This window comes from Schistocerca gregaria, chromosome 2, assembly GCF_023897955.1.
Source record: "Schistocerca gregaria isolate iqSchGreg1 chromosome 2, iqSchGreg1.2, whole genome shotgun sequence".
Taxonomy (NCBI): Eukaryota; Metazoa; Arthropoda; class Insecta; order Orthoptera; family Acrididae; genus Schistocerca; species Schistocerca gregaria.
The window spans coordinates 249,958,583-249,983,268 of record NC_064921.1 but is presented as its reverse complement, the minus strand read 5'-3'; the positions used below and the strand labels follow the sequence as shown (position 1 = coordinate 249,983,268).

The 24,686-nt window shown below is 42.9% G+C and overlaps 1 non-coding gene across 1 annotated transcript; it reads left to right on the top strand.

The window, feature by feature from the left end:
* Positions 1 to 24,055: 24,055 nt before the first annotated feature.
* Positions 24,056 to 24,139, top strand: Trnas-gga (transfer RNA serine (anticodon GGA)). The gene is given in 2 exon segments: positions 24,056 to 24,095; positions 24,105 to 24,139. It is a non-coding gene; the product is annotated as a tRNA-Ser (tRNA).
* Positions 24,140 to 24,686: the final 547 nt, after the last annotated feature.

The window sequence follows — 24,686 nt, the reverse complement described above, 5'->3', positions numbered from 1 at the left end:
TATCTTGGTCCAGACGGATAAACTTAATCATCCCCGCCGTTGAGGAGCCATCCCTATTTTGGGTGCCGACCATTTATTGGAATGTTATGTGAGTCGTTGTAACGGTTTACCATCGTTAGAAGAACTCATAAACATTATCCAATGCCATCTGGCACCAACAGCAAGATGCCAGTCATCTTCTCAATCCGCAATATGCCTATATACATAAACCGTGTATAGTGTCGTCTTTAAGCATTCGGTTCCACGAGAGGTCTCATTCCTGGAACACCGCAGCGAATTATGAAGTACGCTCCATAAATAGTTGGCAAAATAAGTTCTGAATTTCGTATGACAGCGCATGAGCTCATATTGTTCTAGTAGGCATAGCCAACAAACCATCACAGACGATACAGCTGGCGAAAACATGTATCGCGTCGCGCCTCGGCCATCCTGACAAGGGAACCTCCCCATCGCACCCCCCTCAGATTTAGTTATAAGTTGGCACAGTGGATAGGCCTTGAGAAACGGAACACAGATCAATAGAGAAAACAGGAAGAAGTTGTGTGTAACTATGAAAAAAATAAGCAAATTATACAAACTGAGTAGTTCATGCGCAAGATAGGCAACAAAAAGGATACTGTGAGCTCAGGAGCGCCGTGGTCCCATGGCTAGCGTGAGCAGCTACGGAACGAGAGGTCCTTGGTTCAAGTGTTCCCTCGAGTGAAAAGTTTGCTTTCTTTATTTTCGCAAAGTTATGATCTGTTAGTTCATTGACGTCTCTGTTCACTGTAATAAGTTTAGTGTCTGTGTTTTGCGACCGCACTGCAAAACCGTGCGATTAGTAGACGAAAGGACGGGTCTCTCCAATGGGAACCGCAAACATTTGATCGCAAGGTCATAGGTCAACCGATTCCTGCACAGGAAAACACGTCTGAAATATTCTATACGACACTGGTGACGGCATATGCGTCACATGACAGGAATATGTTGTCCACCCACCTAACTTGTACACTTGGCGAATGGGTAAAAAGATTATTCTACCTTCCCGATTTGGGCTTTCTTGTGGATGTGATAATCACTCCCAAAAAAGTGATGAAAACATAACGGACGGACAGATAATAATTGTCTAAAAATAAAAAATTAAACTTTTCACTCGAGGGTAGATTTCAACCAAGAACCTCTGGTTTCGCAGCTGCTCACGCTAACCACGGGACCACCGCCCTCCTGAGCTCACATTATCCTTCATGTTGCCAATCTGGCACATGGACTACTCAGTTTGTATGTTTTGCTTATTTTTTTCATGGTTCCACACAACTTCTTCCTGTTTTCTCGCTTGATCTGTGTTCAGTTTTTCGAGACCTATCCACTGTGCCAACTTATAACTAAATCTGAGGGGAGTGCGATGGGGAGATTCCCTCGTGAGAAGCTTCGAGTCAGACTCAAATTCCGAAATGCTGCTCACCACTGACGCTGTGACCGCGTTCATTTTCCCCGTTGTTCTCAGCTTCACTGTATTCCCGCAACGGGACGGACCATGGTACGCATCGCATTCAAATGGTCGTATTGCACTTTGAGGCGTATCTATACAATTACATGTGTAGTGTCTGTTCTTTCTCTATTCAAATGATTCAATAGCTTCACTTGAAAATTTTTGACCAGGTTAGGGACTCGAACCCGGATCCTCTGAAAGAACAGACACTACACATATAATTGTGTAGATATATGGAAATTATCATGCAGCCATGTGATTAAAAGTATCCGAACACCCCCAAACACATTCGTTTTCCACATTAGGTGCATTGTGCTGCCACCTACTACCAGGTACTCCATATCAGCGACCTCTGTAGTTATTAGACATCGTGAAAGAACAGAACGGGGCGCTCCGCGGAGCTGAAGGACTTCGAACGCCGTCAGGTGATTGGTTGTCACTTGGTTCATACGCCTGTACCCGAGATTTCCACACTCCTAAACATCCATAGGTCCACTGTTTCCGGTGTGACAGTGAAGTGGAAACGTGAAGCAACACGTACAGCACAAAAACGTACAGGCCAACCTCGTCTGTTGACTGACAGAGACCGCCGAGAGTTGAAGAGGGTCGTAATATGTAATAGGCAGACACCTGTCCAGACTATGACACAGAATTCCAAACTGCATCAGGATCCACAGCAAGTACTATGACAGTTAGACAGGAGGTTAGAAAACGTGGATTCCATGGTCGAGCGGCTGCTCATAAGCCACACATCATTCCGATAAATGCAAGGTGTAAGGAGCAAGGTGGAAAAAACGTTGTGTGGACTGATGAATCACGGTACACAATATGCGATCTGATGGCAGGGTGTGGGTATGGCGAATGCTCAGTGATGTAATGGTATGGTCGTGTTTTCATGCAGGGGGCTTGCACCCCTTGTTGTTTTGCGTGGCGCTATCATAGCGCAGGCCTACATTGAAGTTTTAAGCACCTTCTTGCTTCCCACTGTTGAACAATTCGGGGATGCCGATTACATCTTTCAACACGATCGAGAATCTGTTCATGATGCACGGCTTGTAGCGGAGTGGTTAGACGACAATAACATCCCTGTAATGGACTGGCCTGCAGAGTCCTGACCAGAGAACATAGACACTTTAGGGATGTTTTTGAACGCCGAATTCGTGGTAGGTCTCCCCGACCGACATCGATACCTCTCCTCAGTGCAGCACTCCGTGAATATTGGGCTGCCAATCCCCAAGAAACATTCCAGCACCTGACTGAACGTATGCCTGCGTGAGTGCAAGCTGTCATCAAGGTTAAGGGTAGGTCAACACCATATTGAATTCCAGCATTACCGATGGAGGGCACCACGAACTTGTAAGTCATCTTCAGTCAGGTGTTCGGATACTTTTGGTAGCATTGTGTGTATTTCCAACGTTTTTATATGTGTCAAAGGCGAACCTCAAAGTAATTTTCCCGATCGAGTCCACGGACATCATTTACGCGTACCAAGCGGAAACTCCGCTTCACGAACGATACACAAAAGGGATGAAACAGGATTAACTACATACTACTCAACGTCGATATTATTGCACCAGGCCGTTATCGGAAACACGCAGTGACGTTACAGTAACCAAGTACAGTGATGACCAAGGGAAATGCATTGCTTTGACAATGCTTTCAGATCAGTTGTGTTAATACGAGTACTATGAACCGCAATTATGCGCTGACTAACAATAAGCTGACCGAAATTATCTCAACAATAATATTGTGACCAACTAATACAAATATACACTCCTGGAAATGGAAAAAAGAACACATCGACACCGGTGTGTCAGACTCACCATACTTGCTCCGGACACTGCGAGAGGGCTGTACAAGCAATGATCACACGCACGGCACAGCGGACACACCAGGAACCGCGGTGTTGGCCGTCGAATGGCGCTAGCCGCGCAGCATTTGTGCATCGCCGCTGTCATTGTCAGCCAGTTTGCCGTGGCATACGGAGCTCCATCGCAGTCTTTAACACTGGTAGCATGCCACGACAGCGTGGACGTGAACCGTATGTGCAGTTGACGGACTTTGAGCGAGGGCGTATAGTGGGCATGCGGGAGGCCGGGTGAACTTACCGCCGAATTGCTCAACACGTGGGGCGTGAGGTCTCCACAGTACATCGATGTTGTCGCCAGTGGTCGGCGGAAGGTGCACGTGCCCGTCGACCTGGGACCGGACCGCAGCGACGCACGGATGCACGCCAAGACCGTAGGATCCTACGCAGTGACGTAGGGGACCGCACCGCCACTTCCCAGCAAATTAGGGACACTGTTGCTCCTGGGGTATCGGCGAGGACCATTCGCAACAACCGTCTCCATGAAGCTGGGCTACGGTCCCGCACACCGTTAGGCCGTCTTCCGCTGACGCCCCAACATCATGCAGCCCGCCTCCAGTGGCGTCGCGACCGGCGTGAATGGAGGGACGAATGGAGACGTGTCGTCTTCAGCGATGAGAGTCGCTTCTGCCTTGGTGCCAATGATGGTCGTATGCGTGTTTGGCGCCGTGCAGGTGAGCGCCACAATCAGGACTGCATACGACCGAGGCACACAGGGCCAACACCCGGCATCATGGGGTGGGGAGCGATCTCCTACACTGGCCGTACACCTCTGGTGATCGTCGAGGGGACACTGAATAGTGCACGGTACATCCTAACCGTCATCGAACCCATCGTTCTACCATTCCTAGACCGGCAAGGGAACTTGCTGTTCCAACAGGACAATGCACGTCCGCATGTATCCCGTGCCACCCAACGTGCTCTAGAAGGTGTAAGTCAACTATCCTGGCCAGCAAGATCTCCGGATCTGTCCCCCATTGAGCATGTTTTGGACTGGATGAAGCGTCGTCTCACGCGGTCTGCACGTCCAGCACGAACGCTGGTCCAACTGAGGCGCCAGGTGGAAATGGCATGCCAAGCCGTTCCACAGGACTACATCCAGCATATCTACGATCGTCTCCATGGGAGAATAGCAGCCTGCATTGCTGCGAAAGGTGGATGTACACTGTACTAGCGCCGACATTGTGCATGCTCTGTTGCCTGTGTCTATGTGCCTGTGGTTCTGTCAGTGTGATCATGTGATGTATCTGACCCCAGGAATGTGTCAATAAAGTTTCCCCTTCCTGGGACAATGAATTCACGGTGTTCTTATTTCAATTTCCAGGAGTGTAGGTGGGGTCACAAGGAACATGCCCTGATCAGAGAAAATGTTATGACCACCACCCACCGCGAAGTTGGATGACACGTGCAGGCGCTGGAGCCACATGACGTGGTATCAAAAGTGTGTAAGTGGAGCAGACACGGATTTTGGTTTTCCCGAGTGAAGATTTGGGCTGTAGACGGGAAAATACATTGACAAAAGCGACTTCGAAAACGGACAGAGTATTATTATGCAGCGTCTGCGAACAAGTCTGTTGAAAACGGCAACCCTGCTGGAATGTTCTCGTGCTACTGTGGTGAGCATCTATGGAAAGAGGTAGGACAGTGAAACTACCACTGCGCGCTAAATCGTTGGATGTCCACTACTCTCCACAGAACGTGGGGTTCGGACCCTTGTCTGTTCTGTAAAGTAGGATAGACGGTGACCTATGGCATCCCTGGTAAAAGTGCACAATGCCTGTGCATGTACAAGTGTTTTGGAGCACGCCGTTCATCGTAGTTTGCTGAACGTACAGTTGCGCAGCAGACCACCCCTAGGTGTTCACATGTTGACCCAACGCACGGTCAATTACGATTACACTGGGCACGGGACCAATGGGATTCCACCGTCGATCAGTGGACACGTGTCGGCTCTTCGGGTTCACGCACGTCCTATCTCCTTAAATTCCTACCTTTTTGTGGTTTCTTCAGCTTTAATCTACATTTCATAACCAATAAATTGATTTCAAATCGGCCACTGGAAATGTCTTACAGTTTGAAACCTCCTTCCGAAATCTCTACCTCACTGTTATGTAATCAGTCGGAAACCTACCGGTGTCTCCAGATTTCTTCCACGTATGCAGACTTCTTTTATGATTCTTAAACCAAGTGTTATCTATGATTAAATTATGGTCTGTGCAAAATTGTACCAGGCGACTTCCTCTTTCATTCATTTCCCCCAGTCCATATTCACCTACTACTTTTCCGTCTCCTCCTTTCCCTGCTATCGAATTCCAGTCTCCCATTAACTATACCAAAAATTTCTTTTATCTCATAATACATTTCTTCAACCTCTTCATCATCTGCATAGCTAGTTTGCGTACAAACTTGTACTATTGTGGTGGATGTGGGGTACCTTCTCCTGCATTACCACTATTCGATTTTGTCTTTATAACCAAGTAATTTTACTTTCAGCTAGAACAAAATTGGATAAAAGTAGTTATTAACATCAACACAAGTTATATTTTAATGTAATACATGAAATTCTATTTTTCCAGGATACAAAATTAATGTCACGGAATGGATCAGTGTCACTTCTTTGAAAAACTAATATTTTACATAAGACAATTCTTACTGTAAGTTGTTGACCTGTGGTGGGTCACTCTGTGTTAAGATATGGTTATGGCGCAACCCTGTTTAGGTACTGCTCTGCCTGTTAAAATAACGCTGAATGTTAGATATGAATCTGATTTGAAGAAACTATGTCATAAAAAGTTTGACAAGTATTATGCTTGAGTTTAAAAAAAGCCACAGAAATAAATGAGCTTCATTAAAGGAAAATAAACCTCTCAGTAATTTCATGAAAACCCCAAACGTCAATTAAGATATATCTGAATCTAATGTAATTGTTCTTCAACACTGATGTTGCAACAACTATAAACTTAAGTACTCTTTTTCTGTTTTTGGCATTGCCACTGCTATAATATTAAAGTCACTGCAATAAATGTGGCAACACCTACAACGTGCTGACATGAGGAAAGGTTTCAATCGATTTCTCATACACAAATAGCAGTTGACCGGAGTTGACTGGAGAAACGCTGTTGTGATGCCTCGTGTAAGGAGGAGAAATGCGTACCATCACGTTTCCGACTTGGATAAAGGTCGGATTGTAGCCTGTCGCGATTGCGGTTTATCGTATCGCGACATTGCTGCTCTTGTTGGTCGAGATCCAGTGACTGTTAGCAGAATATGGAATCGGTGGGTTCAGGAGGGTACTACGGAACGCCGTGCTGGATCCCAACGGCCTCGTATAACTAGCAGTCGAGATGACAGGCATCTTAAGTGCATGGCTGCAACGGATCGTGCAGCCACGTCTCGTTCCCTGAGTCAACAGATGGGTACGTTTGCAAGACGACAACTATCTGCAAGAACAGTTCGGCGACGTTTGCAGCAGCATGGACTATCAGCTCGGAGACCATGGCTGTGGTTACCCTTGACGCTGCATCACAGAGAGGAGCACCTGAGATGGTTACTCAACGACGAACCTGGGCGCACGAATGGCAAAACGTCATTTTTTCGGATGAATGCAGGTTCTGTTTACAGCATCATGATGGTCGCATCCGTGTTCGGCGACTTCGCCGTGAACGCACATTGGAAGCGTGTATTCGTCATCGCCATACTGGCGTATCACCCGGCGTGATGGTATGGGGTGCCATTGGTTACACGTCTCCATCACCTCTTGTTCGCATAGACGGCACTTTGAATAGTGGACGTTACATTTCAGATGTGTTACGACCCGTGGCTCCTTCATTCATTCGATCCCAGCGAAACCCTACATTTCAGCAGGATAATGCACAACCGCATGTTGCAGGTCCTGTACGGGCCTTTCTGAATACAGAAAATGTTCGACTGCTGCACTGGCCAGTACATTCCTCAGACCTCTCACCAACTGAAAACGTCTGGTCAATGGTGGCCGAGCAACTGATTCGTCATAATACGCCAGTCACTACTCTTGGTGAATTATGGTATCGTGTTGAAGCTGCATGGGCATCTGTACCTGTACACTTCATCCAAGTTGTGTTTGACTCAATGCTCAGGCGTACCAAGGCCGTTATTACGGCCATAGGTGGTTGTTCTGGGTACTGATTTCTCAGGATCTATGCACCCAAACTGAGTGAGAATGTAATCACATGTCAGTTCTACTATAAAATATTTGCCCAATGAATACTCGTTTATCATCTGCATTTCTTCTTGGTGTAGCAATTTTAATGATCAGTAGTGTATTTTTAAAGAACAACACAAGCTCCACAGTTCAGTACCATATTTCTACCAGCACCGAGTAAACAAAAAAAAATTTACTTTCATCAGGGTGACGATTATGCTAATGGACCAATATTTGAAATTCAATTATTATTTAACGAACGGTGATAAAGTAACGATCAAGATGTGAGATTAAAGGGGTTGGTGAGATGCATCTGTTGATATATTTCACCTACAAAATGTAAATTACATAAATTTATTCCAAGTTCTGCATAATTAATCAAAGAAGCCAGCTGTACATAACAACACCACGAAATGTACTTCGATACTATCATACAAACCACACAAAACCTGCATAATACATGTTTTATGACTTATTTTCAAACAGTTTTAGTAATTAAAATAGCCCATGGTTCATATTTAACCTGTAAGAAAAGCGCCTGAACTATCAGGAAGAAGAAACAATTGGGGTGATGTGCCACTTAACGAAATAGTAAGAAAACTTAGTCAAACTGTGCCATCACACTAATTACGTTTTTAGCAAGTGTGGGTGAATGATACATCACACAAATTACTATCACTTATTGAATCAATCAGCAGAGGAGTATGCATCCAACTATGTAATTAGATTTTAGCTACCATAAAGAGTACAGAAATTGTAATTTGCAACTCCGGCATTTTCTGAGCCTAATTGCTGGTAGTCTAGGAAAATCGATCGAGTCTAGGGATTATTATTAAAGGAAATTAGTTCTTATGAATCCACGATCATAGTATTTTGTGAATATAACTGAGTAGGTCACTATTAACTTCGCCTTTATTTATTACGCTATTTCGACTACTACAGTCAGCAGATACGAAAAGCTCATAACTTTGCAGAACGGGGTGTGAGTCGAAGTCTCAATTACCCACAGCTTTTAATGCTGAGATTGAACGTCGTTCTGCAGTTTCTAAGCATTTTGATATCTGATGACGGCAGTAGCCGAAACGGCGTAACAAATAAAGAAACTTTTAATAGCGGTCTGGGCGGCGTTATTCACTAAACAGTGAAAGGATATTTAAGTACCAACTTAACCGTGGAGCCGTGTCAGTTTTTTTTTTACCACGTCAGGAGCACGACCACTGTTTCTCTTAGGGACAAGTCGACGACCCCTCTCCGTTTGAACTTAGAATTATTCACATTCGCGTGCTTTCCCTCAGCAGTGCTACTGTATCCCATATTGGACTCTATTTGACAGTTTCGCAGACATTTCTGATTTCTCGAATGCGTTTCTGAGATCTTGTACCATTTCCAGTTGTGATGGCAAAGCTTTAGCGAATTAGCTGCAGTCGGGGCTCTTGTTCATTCGTGGTTTGAGGAACCTTCGGGACTGTCACTTAGCTGGAGATTCGGCTCTCGGAACTTAAAAATTTTGCAATGTCATGTACTATGTATGGGACGGGGGCTCTTAAAAAGTCGTTGCACTTAATGGTGGTGGTTAGTGTTTAACGTACCGTCGACAACGAGGTCATTAGAGACGGAGCGCAAGCTCGGGTTAGGGAAGGATTGGGAAGGAAATCGGCCGTGCCCTTGCAAAGGAACCATCCCGGCATTTGCCTGAAATGATTTAGGGAAATCACGGAAAACCTAAATCAGGATGGCTGGAGACGGGATTGAACCGTCGTCCTCCCGAATGCGAGTCCAGTGTGCTAACCACTGCGCCACCTCGCTCGGTCTTGCACTTAATATTTTACTTTATGCACACTAGGTGCTGGACTTTTCCTGTAATACTGATTGAGGCTCCTAATACGTACGTCAACGTTTTCTATGGAACTGACTCAAATAAACTTCTAATGTTCTTACAAGCAATTCGTCTTAGCCACAGTAACTTACAGCAGCTCGAAATTTCACTATGATTTATCTGCGCATTTACAAGGGACTGGTGCAGTTTATTTATTAACTGGAATGAAAGCCGCGAATGCTACCAGACCTCTAGAGAATTCACAGTCGTATACGGGAGCTAGATTGAGGAAAGGCAAACCTACATTTCTAGCATTTGTAGACTTAGAGAAAGCTTCTGACAATGTTGACTGGAATGCTCTCTTTCAAATACTGAAGGTGGCAGGGGTAAAATACAGGGAGCGAAAGGCTATTTACAATTTGTACAGAAACCAGATGGCAGTTATAAGACTCGAGGGACATGAGAGGGAAGCACTGGTTGGGAAGGGAGTAAGACAGGGTTGTAGCCTCTCCCCGATGTTATTCAATCTGTATATTGAGCAAGCAGTAAAGGAAACAAAAAAAAAATTCGGAGTAGGTATTAAAATCCACGGAGAAGAAGTAAAAACTTTGAGGTTGGCCGACGACATTGTAATTCTGTCAGAGACAGCAAAGGACTTGGAAGAGCAGTTGAACGGAATAGACAGTGTCATGAAAGGAGGGTATAGGATGAGCATCAACAAAAGCAAAACGAGGATAATGGAATGTAGTCGAATTAAGTCGGGAGATGCTGAGCGAATTAGATTAGGGAATTAGACACTTAAATTAGTAAAGAAGGTTTGGTATTTGGGGAGCAAAATAACTGATGATGGTCGAAGTAGAGAGGATATAAAATGTAGACTGGCAATGGCAAGGAAAGCGTTTCTGAAGAAGAGAAATTTGTTAACATCGAGTATAGATTTAAGTGTCTGAAAGTATTTGTATGGAGTGTAGCCATGTATGGAAGTGAAAAGTGGACGATAAATAGTGTGGACAAGAAGAGAATAGAAGCTTTCGAAATGTGGCGCTGCAGAAGAATGCTGAAGATTAGATGGGTAGATCATATAACTAATGAGGAGGTATTGAATAGGATTGGGGAGAAGAGAAGTTTGTGGCACAACTTGACTAGAAGAAGGGATCGCTTGGTAGGACATGTTCTGAGGCATCAAGGGGTCACCAATTTAGTATTGGAGGGCAGCGTGGAGGGTAAAAATCGCAGAGGAAGGCCAAGAGATAGATACACTAAACAGATTCAGAAGGATGTAGGTTGCAGTCGGTACTGGGAGGTGAAGTAGCTTGCACAGGATAGATTAGCATGGAGAGCTGCGTCAAACCAGTCTCAGGACTGTAGACCACAACAACAACGGGAGCGGCAACTGAGTTGTATTCCCGTTTAGCCATGTTCCAAGGAATAGTATATTTATTAACATCAACTTCGACGATTCATTTTTATGCGGCTATACCTTGGCATAATGTAGTAGCAGTTCATGGATAACGTTAATGGCATTCGTCAGAGTGTAAACCTTGCAGTCGAGATGGAGAAGGACGACAAACTAACTTCCTTTCATGGGATATACCCTAACCTAGACGCCAGAAACCGAAAAACAGTTGTCTTATAAAAGCGGCTATCCGTCTGTTCTGCGGTCCATCATTTATCCGTAAAATTCAGCATTCATTTGCCATCTAAAAATTACAGCAGCACACGCCACTAGAGAAACAATATAGTGTGACAGACAATTATGACAAACAGCCTCGTGCGTGTGGTATAATTTGGCAAGGAGCTAAGCATTTGCTTGAAACATATAACATATGCAGTACAGACAGTTATATTTCCAAAAATACAAGCGCTGTGTTGTACAGTCTGCCCTTATTCATCACAGAAGTACAAATTTATAGATTCATTGAAGTAGTTAAAACTCATTGGGATCGAAAGGTATGTACACTTGAGAAGAGAATCATACGGACACACTGCATCGTTTCCGGCGTGTCCGCGCAGCAATAGTCCAATATAAGAAGCCACAGTGACCGCGTTCTCCAGATCTTTACCATGAGCGGTTCAATTCTGCTGTGTATGGTGCTTAAGAAGAGGATGTTGCAATAAAATATGGTGTACTGTTGTCTATCGTCCGATTTGAATTTAGGGAGGCAGGAAACAGAAGTGACTGTATGAAATTTTGCTCAATATCTATTTGAAAATTAAATGGACCTGTTTGTGAGAGTAAGTAGTTCTTACGCTGAAGAGAAAAATTCATTTGACAGCTATGGGGATTTGTTGGAGAGCTTGTAGACGGCGAATAGATGGATGCTTTATTGTAATGTTGTGATAAACCGAGTGTCGTCACCGAGAGCGGTTAGTAGGAAATGGATGGATGAGAATATTGAGCTTGAGTTTCTTAGGAGATGGCTTGGTTTTCTTTGCTGGTACCGCAAATAGATTGGGATTTCAGGTTGAGGCATTTTTTGTATGGGTATTGGAAATAGCACCGAGGACGGATAGGAGAGTCCGTGCATTGATTCGGTGGTAATTACGCTGGAGGAAGCAGAGGCAGTGGATAGTTTGGAATTACACTTTACAACTTTTTAATTGTTGCCATAATAGACAACTGGAGGTTAAATTTTGGATGAGGTCGTTAATGGGTACTGGGAATCCCTGTATAAGACGTTTTGTCGTTATCTTGGCACTGACACCTTTGACCACTGAAGTGAACATCACAGAGCAGTGCCAGGAGGGTGGGGGTGGGGGTTCTCGTTACTGGGGATGGGGAAGCAACAAAGGAGTAAGTTTGGCACTGAATACAAAGCTGAGCATATGATGAATAATCGTGTTTAAAACTGTGTCTTGTGGATTCACTAAGGACGTTACTTTTATGGCTGATAGGTTTGGTAATGCTGTGGGTAATGTAATTATGGTTAGGATTTTGCGATTTAGAAGCTTTGGGGCAGGTTTGCAAAGGAGATAAATATATATACTGGGAGGGGTAGATTGAGAGGAGAGTGAAAGTAGGTAGGAGTGAAGTTGTTTAGAGAGTTGAGCTTAGTTGGCAGTTATGTCCACATATCTGCATCGAATTCTTTAATCCCGGTGGGTGTTGTGTGGGAACCTCGTCGGCCGAATTTCTCTAGTCACTGGTAATACAACTGGTGATAAGGTTCGTACTATTGACGTAAGTAAGACGCCAAACATTTCAAAGGGGTGTTAATGATAATATGGTGGGGAATACGAGATTGCAAAGTAACTGGGATGTGGGTGGAGTTCTACCAGCTTATGTAGTGATGTGGGTAATAGTGGTCGTTAGTTGATGTTCCCATTTCATTTTGTTTCTTAACTTTCAGTTGTATCTTCGTTAGAAGAAATGCAGATATCGTGCAGCGATGGTCAGGTCACAACAGAGTGCGCCCAGGTCCTTTGAAGAGTATGTGACATCACGGGAAGCAAAGCCGAACCGCAGCCTAGAGTGACGAACCAGCAACTGCGTGACAAAGGACTGTGGTCCATGTTTACAGTACCACTGGCGTGCATAGAGTCCGTCTCAGTTACTTCGGCGAGGACGTCGATGTTAGCAGTGGCAATGATGGTAATAGCGACTATGAAGATGAAGACATAGCACCTATTAAAAGCCAATTCACTCAATATCATACACAGATCGTATTGTGCCACTGATGGCTATGTTTCACCAAATGTTACAATTCACTGTTACTTAGTGAGACAGTAGACCGCGTTTGCTGTGTCAGTTAAACTGTGCCATATTGATACTGCTCAGCTAGACAGCGCCATGAAACGCAACTCCTCAGTGCGAGATGTTTATCTGAAAATGGTCAAACCTGAAACCCATGAATAACGTTTATGATCTGGTTATATAGTGCAGAAAGTTGCTTAACTTTCACTAGTTTCGTCTTCAATCTCATTAATTTTTTTATGATCCCATGTAGTATCCCTGTGACATCTTTTACTGTATGCTCCAGCAAATTCTGTAATTACGAGAATAGTACATCTCTATTCTTCCAATGTGACAATCATCCACAGCGACTCATACACAACACTATACTGCAAGAACACTCGTTACATCCATCCATATAATACAGTGAATCTGACGTATCGCCCACATTTTCACAAGTCAGAGGGAGACAAGTCATGATGACCAAACCAAGACGACAGTGTGAGGTTAGACATTGCCATCAAGATCTGTAAGTAGTTTCAGAATTCAGAGCACCTTACAGCTATAATTCGTCGAGTAAATTAAATATGTGGGTAAATTCAAGGAGACAGTGCATAGGTTTCATAATGAATTACATACATTGAACACATACTATTCAGGAAGCAATGTTTTAATGATAACATTTCTAAACAATATCTACAACTATGACATAAAACACTCATCAGATATTAAAAGTGTGAACTATTGATATAAAACGTGCATCACATCAAGTCATTCACTATGTATTCGCATCTTTTGCTGCTACATCACCTGCTTCTCAAAACTCACATTCACCTAAAGGTAGTATTTCTCTGGTATCCTTACAGAGAATCTCCTGATGCTCCACATGACATAACTATCATCTCAACGAGTGAGGAATTCAGGAAGCAGGTACCTGAGTGGTTGCATTGGCAGCCAGGGATTGAGAGCTGAACTGCAGCAGGATGATGGCATATGTGATGACGGCCGCTGAGAAACCAGTCAGTAGGCTGCCATCGACGGAGAACAGTGAGCAGGCGCTGAAGGTCATTGGGCTGTGGTGCACTTGGTGAGACAGCTGCTGCAGCTGCTGGGACAGCTCCTCCCGGCCACCCACTGTGAAAAAGACAAGACTCAGAAGGCCGCCATCCAAAGAGAACAGCAAGGAGGTACTGAATGAAATGTAGCCACGACGCAGTTGGTGAGACAGCTGCCCCATCTGCTGAGAGAGCTCCTCCTGGCCACCAACTGTGAAAATGTCAAGATTCAGAAGGCTGCCATCCATAGAGAACATCAAGCAGGTGCTCAAGGCTATGTAGCCGTGGCGCAGTTGTTGGAACAGCTGTCACAGCTTATTCAGATGGTGATGTGTAATACAGAGGAAGATGTCACTTAGAAAAAGATTGTATAGAATAAGTTAATGCTGCATTATACATTGGGGAAATTGTCTGCGATGTTGTGGGTATTCATGTTTTAGCTGTCACTGAACTCTGTTCAAAAGTACTATTTATTAGATGTCTGTAATAGTCTAACTTGATCGGTTGTCAGTTGTAAATCAATTAAGGTTAGAACAACAGGGAGTACGTTGTCAAATAGACCTCTTTTCGATCTCTGTGGCCAGTGACAGTTAAATGTGGAACTCGTTAAGTGTGCACATCACACTTCTCATATCCTGAAAATGAACTGATGTTTTAATGTAGCTCATTGCCAATGGCATTCAGTTTGCACATGACAATGAGAGCTGTGAATGGAGGAACTATGTTCAAAGGTATGAAGAGTCAGCTCACAATAAATTTTAATTTGATTGTAGTATCCAAGAATACTTTTTGGCCAGAGAAAGACTGTGGTCATATTGCAAGACACCCACTCCAAAAGCTGTCTGTTTTCACAATGAGTATGTTTGGCCAATTCTGGTCCTACAAGCAAACTCTTTGTACAATCTTTTTGGAGCTTTTGAGGCAGTTCTTCTATGGACATTAGTTGGTGGTTGTCATTGCTGGCTGGCAATTAAAATTGCTCCTTAGGGTTTGGGTCTTGAATGAGCTGATTCCCTAGGCTACTTACCAAAGTGGTCCTCATACCCTCATACTCTCAGAATTTACCAAAATATTTCAAACTACTAAGCCTTAGATGCAATATGGAGCGAATCCAGCTCGTTTGAAATACTGAGCAGACGCTCAACAATTCCTATTCACTACGTATTTTGCTGAAACTATTACGTAATTATTTACTACTCAAAGGAAACGAGGAAAGTTTTGCAACACAGATTCTTGTAGTTTCCTTCTTCAAACTAATTTCCACAATACCTGTTATACCTGTTCACGCTTCAGAACGAACTATAGTTTTTCTCCAGAGGAAAAGGAAAAATTCATTATTCTGTTGTAAGGCTTTCGATTTCTTAAAATTTCGTTCCTTTACTAATAGTTTCATTTTTTTATTATTTGAGCAGTTTCCCTTTCAGGACTCCAAGGCTGTAAGGATCTCATTCCCAGAACTGATAAACATTCTATATGGTTGTCGCAAGTCTAATCCAAGACCTAGCAAACAATAAAGAAAAATTAAAAATATCCGAGCAAAAATACCTCACTACATTGTTATTAATGTGGAATCTTTAGTAAATTGTTACAAAACAATGCCTGGTTGTAAGTATGGCCACAGAACCTCGCCATAAATGAAAGTAATACACTTGTGTCCAAAACTTAAAATGAAAGTAACTTTTGCATTATGTGTGACTGCTAAGTAACATAGCTCGAGGGAACTTGGACCATACATACAAACAACTGTCATGATATAGTAACGAAGATAACTGAAAGAAATACGCAATGAGACGAACAGAAATGACACTTTTATTCAAAGACACTGTAGTCACCACGATTCATAATGTCGCCCCTCCCCCAGATACTGCCAGAGATTGTAGAAGGTGGGATGTGGCTCTTAATAGGGTGTGTGGTTACCAAGGACGGCAATGAATGCTCTACACCATGCTACCATGCTCGTCACATTGTTGGTAAAGAGGACTTGTGATAGGGAGTTCCAGTCCACAACCAGCATGGTTGACAATTACTGGATGGTCATTGGACTATGAAGACATGATACAATACTTCCCCCCACTACACCACACATGAGCTCAGTAGGATTTCAGTTGGGGGAAAGGGCAGGATAGTCCAGGTGCTGTAGTGTGGGAAGCGTAATGTTGGGTGAGTGAACCAACCTCCAAAATTCTGAACACGACATCCTCACTTGTCAACATAATTGTGACACTGTACTCCTTCCCTGTGTGTGGGTTTTCAGTGGTGCATTTGGTCCTGACTTCATGACTGGCTGTCAATCTGTGACTGCATCGAACAGTGCAAGAGCAAGAACTCTTAGAATGACAGGCCATTCAGTGAATGGATAGGCCTGAACTTCCACCATCTTATATCCTATCAAGCCCAAATTTCATTTCTCATAAATCGTAGCGGTTGGGCTGCAAATGTATATTTAAGAAACAACTGATGTAATTTTTTTTTGTATGCTGCACAGTTACCCCAAATGTCATATTGCTTTCTTTTTCTCGTGATTGGGCATATTTCCATTTCCCTTTGTGTCCAATAGAGTAGCATTCCATTTGTTTTGTTATTGTGATTCATAGATGTGTATGTGTTCTGTCTTGTAATTCAATTTTCTGCCATTAGTCGGCGCTAGAGCTGAAGTGCTGCAGTCACTGGTGGTGGTGTGAAATGTAAATGGTGAGAAATTTAGAAATCAAAGATGGTCGATAGCAAGAAATTTTACAAAATGCTAGATGGCAGTGGTGGTGAATATTAAAAATGCTAGTTGATGGGAAAATTTTAAAAAATGCAGTATGGTAGGAAAGTGAAAACACCAAGATATAAGGACTAGCTCAGTTGTGCTTTATATTCCTTCCAAATACCATTCTCCCCCCTATCTTCAGCCAATCACAGCACTGAACTTTAAGGACCTAAAAACGAATCAACCATTTAGAATCCAAGATGGTGGCTCTAACCCAGTTGTGGTAGTGAGAAATAAAAAGAAATTAATGCAAGATGGTGGACCTGGCCTAGTAGTATGTAACCCCTACCCTCCCCCTATCCACCTTTGCCCTCACCATATCCAGCCAAACAACAGCTTAATATCGAAATGGGCACAAGTAATCAGAATGTAGATGCATGCTTTTGCCATGAAGCTCAGAGACATGCTTTATTTATGTAATGTTCATTTTAAAGTCAAAGATATTTGTTTAAAATAGAAAATATATTTACCTCTGAACTGTTTACACATACATACCTTGTTAATTACACAGCGTAATACTAAAATGATGCAGTCAGTTTGTGTAAAAATTGTGCCAAGTTCAAATAAATGCATTATTTACATAACCTTCACTTCGGTAAATACTATGGTCAAGGGTTTTAACGTAAAGTGGCACAGGATATTTGCATCTCAATTGTGTACACGCATAAAACTCAGTATTTCATCAACAAAGTACTCGTATTAACATTGCTATTTGCTCAAAATAGCATAATATATTTACCTCTAAATTGCGCACCCACCCACCCAACCCACCAACCCCCCCCCCCCACCCCCCACACACACACCTGTATTTGTGATAGGTAATTATTGTCTGATGGTCAGTTTACAGTGTGTGGGATGATGGTCACTAGAGAATGATGGTCAATGGAGAACAATAGTCAGTAGAAAATGATGATCAGTAGAGAATGATGTTCGGTGGAGAATGTTAGTGGAGAATGCTGACCAGTTTACAAGGTGCTGCTATTACTGTTTGGATACTGTAAGTGGAACAGTTTATACAAGGGATTGCCGTTACCTGTTAGATAACACTGGGTGAAGCATTGATGGTCGGCAAATCAGTGTAGAAATCTGAATTTTTTGTGAGATATAAAAAAATACAAATATTCACACTCAGATGTTAGGAAGACGCACATACTCTCTCTCTCTCTCTCTCTCTCTCTCTCTCACACACACACACACACGCACACACGCACACACACACACACACACATGAACACATACACGCTTTTGAGAAACATATTACCACTTTCCACAGCAGCTTACACCCCAATAGTTGACACCCTTAGTAACTGACCCCTCCAGCAGCTGACATCTTCCTCAGTATCTGACACCTTCAGTAGGTGATATCTACCTCCTCCCCCCCCCCCCCTACACCACCACCCAGTAGCTGACACTCACTGCACTGTGGGAACAAGTATTGCCTCAACTTTTTGCGCTATTTTCAAAGAAAATATAGTCAACACATATCATTAGTTAAACACACACACAAACATACACACACAACAAACAACACACACAAACACAATCACTCAAGCGAATAGTTTAAGAATGGGAGAGTCCTGATCCTATTTGTACAGATGAAGCCTTTGTTGTCATGGCATAACAGACCAACTTTGGGTTGCAGTGCAGTGTACACCTCATGATCTTGTGGTCAGAAGACTACTTGGTATGCCATATGTGCAGATGCATTTCACCAAGTAGGCAGGCCTTGCAACCTTCTATTATAAGTCCCCTTGAGGCCATACTGTGCACACCCTTAGTGTGTCTTTGATTGGCACATGCATTTGTATGGTATGTACATATTTTTTATCTGAGCCCCATAAACTCCACAATCTGAGGGCCATTCACCTCGTCTTTCATCAGACGGATGACCTTGTTGTTCTATGGTGCTATACCCTAAGTACACGCATTATCAGCCACATATCTGGATGTGTCAAATTTCTCGTGATTGTACCTAATTACTACACATGGATTTCAGCCTTTCAACCAATGGATGAAACGCTCTGCGTTCATATGAAATAACTTGACATCGTGGAAGTTTGGTTTCACTCCTGTGAGTGTGCTGGTAAATGTGGTTGTATTGGACAACACGGTTTCATGGAGTCGCTCTATAGAATACAGGTATTCATATGTGAAGACCACCTTCTTCGACACAAGCTGAAACTTTGCACCATTGGGATATGTGGCTCTGATGACACGCACATCCTCCCAAAAAATGGTTTCAGAAAGTTTCTGTGCGTGAATCGTAATGAATCCAGGAAGTAGGGCAATATTCTTGACATGAATCGTTTGGAAAATTAAATATTTGTTTCCACATTGTCAGGTATAACACTGGCATATCTTTTTCCAACCTAAAATCACCCGTCTGATCACCAGACCCACTCAGATTATGGAAGAAGACAGGTGTGGGTTACGGCATTTTGTATTTCAAGTTGCATGCATCATAAATTGCACCACAGAACTTTCTGCTTGTTGAGGCATCTGAAGCAAAAATGCCTTCTTACACACTTATTTTTACTTTCCTTTGTGGGAAAGCATGCAGAATGTACTCTTGATCCAAATGTAGTGATGATTCTCACATTCGAAGAGTAGCAATAAATCTGCATCTTTAGGACACTGATCAGCTACCTCAGAATAATCGAGGGGTACAAGTATTTTATACTTCTTATCTACTGGCTAGCTTTTTTCCTCATCTACACTCAGCCCATAGGGATGAACTAAGTAATTTGGGCAGGTCTGGGATTGTGATGGGGAATGAGATGGCCCTGAAGTTGTAATGCCTGCAGACATTCGATGTTCTGTACATATCCATAAAATGAACATTTTTCAGGCACTAGCCAGAAGCTAACGTGCAAAACAAAATTAACTCTTCTAATCTGCTCTCTTGACATTAATGCACGCTTTTAGCAGCAATATCTTCCAGGAGAGGGATGAAACTGGAACCTCCATTGACTGGGTCAAGAATTTGAGTAAAAATCAAGATGGGGGGCATGACTAAGCACCTTACGAGACCCTCTTCTCTTCATATGGGAAAAACGCCTCGGTATGACACACTTGGTGAAAGCTTCATACCACTCTGCGACTGACTCACTTTGCAATATCATGTCAACTTTCCCCAAAATTTTATTGATACACTTCTCTGCTGCATATGACTGCCCTCTTTGATGTGTGTACCAGCTCATAGTAAAGAACTGCTTTGCACCTGATAGCAAGATGCCGCTGGGTATGATTTCAGGGAACTCCCCTTACAACACTGCTCAGCATGCATGAAAGACGGTAGCTGTATCATGATACCCCACATTGTGGCAACAATCTTTTTCGCACTGGTGAGGGGCCTACACTATTACTGCTAGGCCAGGCACAATACCCAGACAGGCCTGGCTGAGATGATGATGATACAGACACTGACAGCGACGAAGTCAAGGTGCAGCAAGCAGGTTTCTGAACCCAGTTTCCAAAGGGAGCAATTCCAGGTCATCAGTTAATTCTGAAACGCACATGCCATAACAGTCTCTGTAAGTATAAGGTGAAATCATACACACACAAACTCCACTTCACCAGACTGCACATATTCTCCTACAATCTTCTAATTTGAGAGCCTCATTCAAGGTGTTAAAGGCGGAGGTGATATAGTTGCTATTTCATGTTCGTTAAGATGTTGCAGAAACTCTCTATCACAATCTAGAAAAAAAAACAACGATGATTGCTAAGTATATATGAAACAACAATAAGAGCACTCACAAGGTATATATAAATGATGCTCACACATGCACACACACACACACACACACACACACACACACACACACACACACACACACACACACACACACACACACATACACACAAAACATACCGTCATCATCTTTGGTAGATATCTGGAATGTAGTAGCTAATACATCGACATGTGGACTTATATCCACATGTTAACCCTCTGAATCTGTTAATGATGAAGTGGGGTTATAAGCAATGGATTCTAAGGAAGAACACTAAGTAGGGAAAAAGTGCAGACACACACAAATATATTGCACCAGGATCTATTACATCTTCTCCCGGCCCATATCTCTGGGACTCATCGAAAAATTATCAAACAACCTTAAAAGCAACATAACAGTCAATAAGTGATAAAAAAATCGACAAACACAAACACATAAAATAACTGACACTGAGATGGACTACTTTTATCTTGCATTCACTCCACATACTCTGCATTATCGAGAAGTGGTGATGGCAGATTCCTATCACCATCAACGCCATCTTGAAGCATGAGCACATACTGGCTCCATCTCTATCATAATGTACTGATAGTTTCATGATGGATGCTAATCAGACTGAAATGGGTAGGTGCTGTTTACATACAGGTAGCAGTCAGTATGCACGAGCACCCAGTTGTGTGCACACATGCACTGAGAGAAACTGTTTCATCAGGTGACAAGCTGCCACTTTCAGCAGTGTTTTTCCATGGCAATCGGTGTGCAGTGCTTCTTTCTGCGCACATGTCGCTGATTCTGACGAGATCTAAAGTTGTCACGCATTCCTGCAACCAACAAATGTCACCATGTACACAAACTGAGTGCAGCCATCTGCAGTGCAACGTGAGCACAGACGGCCTGGACAAGGCTGCACCAAGCACACTTCAGCAACCTGAATCCTGATGACTTGGCAGGTCTCTTCCAGCTATCAGCCAATGCTCCTCCAGGCACAGCTGCACCACATCTGCTCAGGCCTGTGGGCACAACAAAATTTTTCTCCAAAATTATACTTCCTGTACATGAGGAGCGCAGACAACGATGTTAAATACTTACCTGAAGCCTGCAAGTGAGCGGATGGAAAATATGAAGATAATAGATACAAAGCTATTTTTATAACAAAAAATCTGTTTATTTATTGGTAAATCAATCCAGTAGTAGTTGTACATATTCTGAAGCATTCACAAACTCATGTTGTCTTTATCTCTTCCTCTTCTTCAGCTGGTTGAGTGTAGTATACCTATGTGTTTTGAGATTCTTCATAGATGAAATGTTACAAATTTCTTGAAACCAGAGCGTCTTCTCATGACCTTTGACATAAACATGCTCTCTTTATCATTATGGGCTCAGAGCAATGACACCATAAATTCATATGTTACTCCACCACTGTCCTAGCGTTTTGCGTGGTAAAATTGTGTCAGCCACACGAGGTTTAGCACATCGCACTTAACAGTTTGAATGAAGCGATGATAGTGTAAAACCTCGTTAGCATTTGTTCAGTGTTAGACACTGTGATTAACTCGACACCTTTGAATATAGACTCTCCAATGTCATCATAAAACCTTTTTGTGATTGTGATGACGTTCACACTTTTTGTTATCATTGTAAAATACTCCACATACTGTGTAATATTTCTTCATTCGCACTACACATCCAAATCCCGTGTTAAAGGCGAGTAGTTTACTAGGCAGTCATAAAGCAATCAAATGTATCCTGAGGTACCTGCAGGAAAGTTCTGCGATAATTCGAATTCATGGAAATGGAAATGAGCGTACGGCACTGTGGGCCGGGTGTCCCCCATTGTACAGTAGTTCGGCCGCCGAGGGCAGGTACTTACTGCATTCGACGCCCCATTGGGCGTCTTGGCGTCGGAGATGGGGATGAAATGATGATGAGGACAACTCAACACCCAGTCCCTGAGAGGAGAAAATCTCCTGCCCCAACTGGAAATCAAACCCGGGCCCTTTGGCATGGCATTCCAGCGCGCCGACCACTCAGCTAACGGGGCGGACATTTCAATTCAACTATATGTTCACAGTTCCAATATTCTCTACCTGGAGCTGCTCTGAACAATTTGTCACCAATGTTGGTGATAAATCGTTAAACTTCTGGTCGCTGAGTGTGCATCGAAAGTCATTATATATCTCGTAGTAAGATGGGTAATATATCACGCACACGTCATACAACAGTTCACAAACATTTCTGGCCCAGTCAAGCTGTAATTTATGATATTGAAAAAACCTGTGAGTTCAAGTAAACTCTAGCATTGGTTAGTTTATAGTTGTCAAATACACTCGAATCCTTTTTCAGATTCCCTTTCCTGCCTCTCTGCAGCTTTAAGATAGTAAAGAGCTGAACAGATGTCTTAATCGCTGATGCTTGGCAAGATGACTCTGAAAGGATAGGATATTCGAACAGCTCACATGAACAGTAAGTTAGTGACAGCTGAACTCTGGAATTCAGTACAAGTAAAAGTTTCAGATTCTCTTTGATAGAGGTGTATGCGGTACTTTTCATACCAATTTATCCATTACAGTTTTTTTATTGTCTTCTCCTTGTAACTCAAGCTCTTTTTATAAAACATTTTTTATGCATTTAACCCTTCACCTGGCGGTGTACAGTACCGCCAAGCACACAACAATGGTGCTAGAGATGCTTCGATGACATTGCCATGAGACAAGTTTTACTGTTGTATTATAAGACCCTTCATAATAGCCGTGACTGATCTGTAAAGTGGACAACTACAATGAAGCGGCACTGCATACCGCACGCGAAGTGTAAGTAAATGTGACGTAACCTCTGCTGAACGTTTAGAAGATCAGAAGCTATATTTTAGAAAACGCTTCGAGTGAATGATTATTTAGTTACTGAAGATTACGCTTGTCCTGTTGTCATGAAGATAGGCACAAAGAAAAGGATTGACGCCAGACGAAATGGATAAATAATCCGTTAGCGGTGCCGGGTAAAAAAAAAAAGTATAGTCTTACCTGTCCCAAAAACGAATGCTACATGAACTAAGGAACTAAAACTGAAATTGAAAGTTTTCTCAATTTTTTTGATCCTGAGATAATACATAGTGGTATTAACACCAACACATATGTAAATAACAAGAGACCATCTGTGAATTACGCGAGGCCAGAGACTGCAGAAGTACTTCTGTTTTGAAATAATGGCTCTCTTAGGAGCACTGTTTCTCATTGCTGTACAGAAAGGAGGACGCACAGGAATGCTTATTCTCAGAGCACATTTAGCTACAAGCGCTTTCTGTTGTTCCATCGGTGGTTGACGCTTGATGATACTACAATGCGAAAAGAGCGATTTGCAATAGACTCACCATTTTTTACCAACTGCAGAAATAGCTACAGCCCAGGGGAGTTCACAATCATAGACGAAATGCTTGTCCGTTTTCGTGGACCTTGTGGTTTTGTGCAGTACATGCCCAATAAGCCTGCCAAGTATGGTTTGAAGTTGCCGGCCAGAGTGGCCGAGCGGTTCTAGGCGCTACAGTCTGGAACCGTGCGACCGCTGCGGTCGCAGGTTCGAATCCTGCCTCTGGCATGGATGTGTGTGATGTCCTTAGGTTAGTTAGATTTAAGTAGTTATGGGTTCTAGGAGACTGATGACCTCAGAAGTTAAGTCCCCAGTGCTCAGAGCCATTTTTATGGTTTGAAGTTGTACACATTGTGCGATAGTGATACATTTTACTCTTCTAATTTTGAAGTTACTGCAACAGAGAGAATCCTGGACCATATTTTGCATCTCACCAGCCTGTGGATATTGTGAATAGATTAGTTGCACCAATCAAGGGCACTCACAGGAATGTAACTACGGACAGCTATTATAGTAGTAATCCTTTAGGACAGTATCGTTTAGAAAATGGGCTAACCTTCATAGGGACACTTAATAAGAATAATAAGGAAATTCCTCCGGAATTTTTACCAAACAGATCGCAAGAGACTCAAACTGTCTTTTCGGATTTCAAGATGACTTCTGTCTTGTATCGTGCCGAATGAGAAGAAACAAGGCTGTGCTTTCTCTGTTGTGAATGGATGAAACTGCTGAAATAGACACATCTACAGGATAGTCTGTTGCAAATCTAGACTAC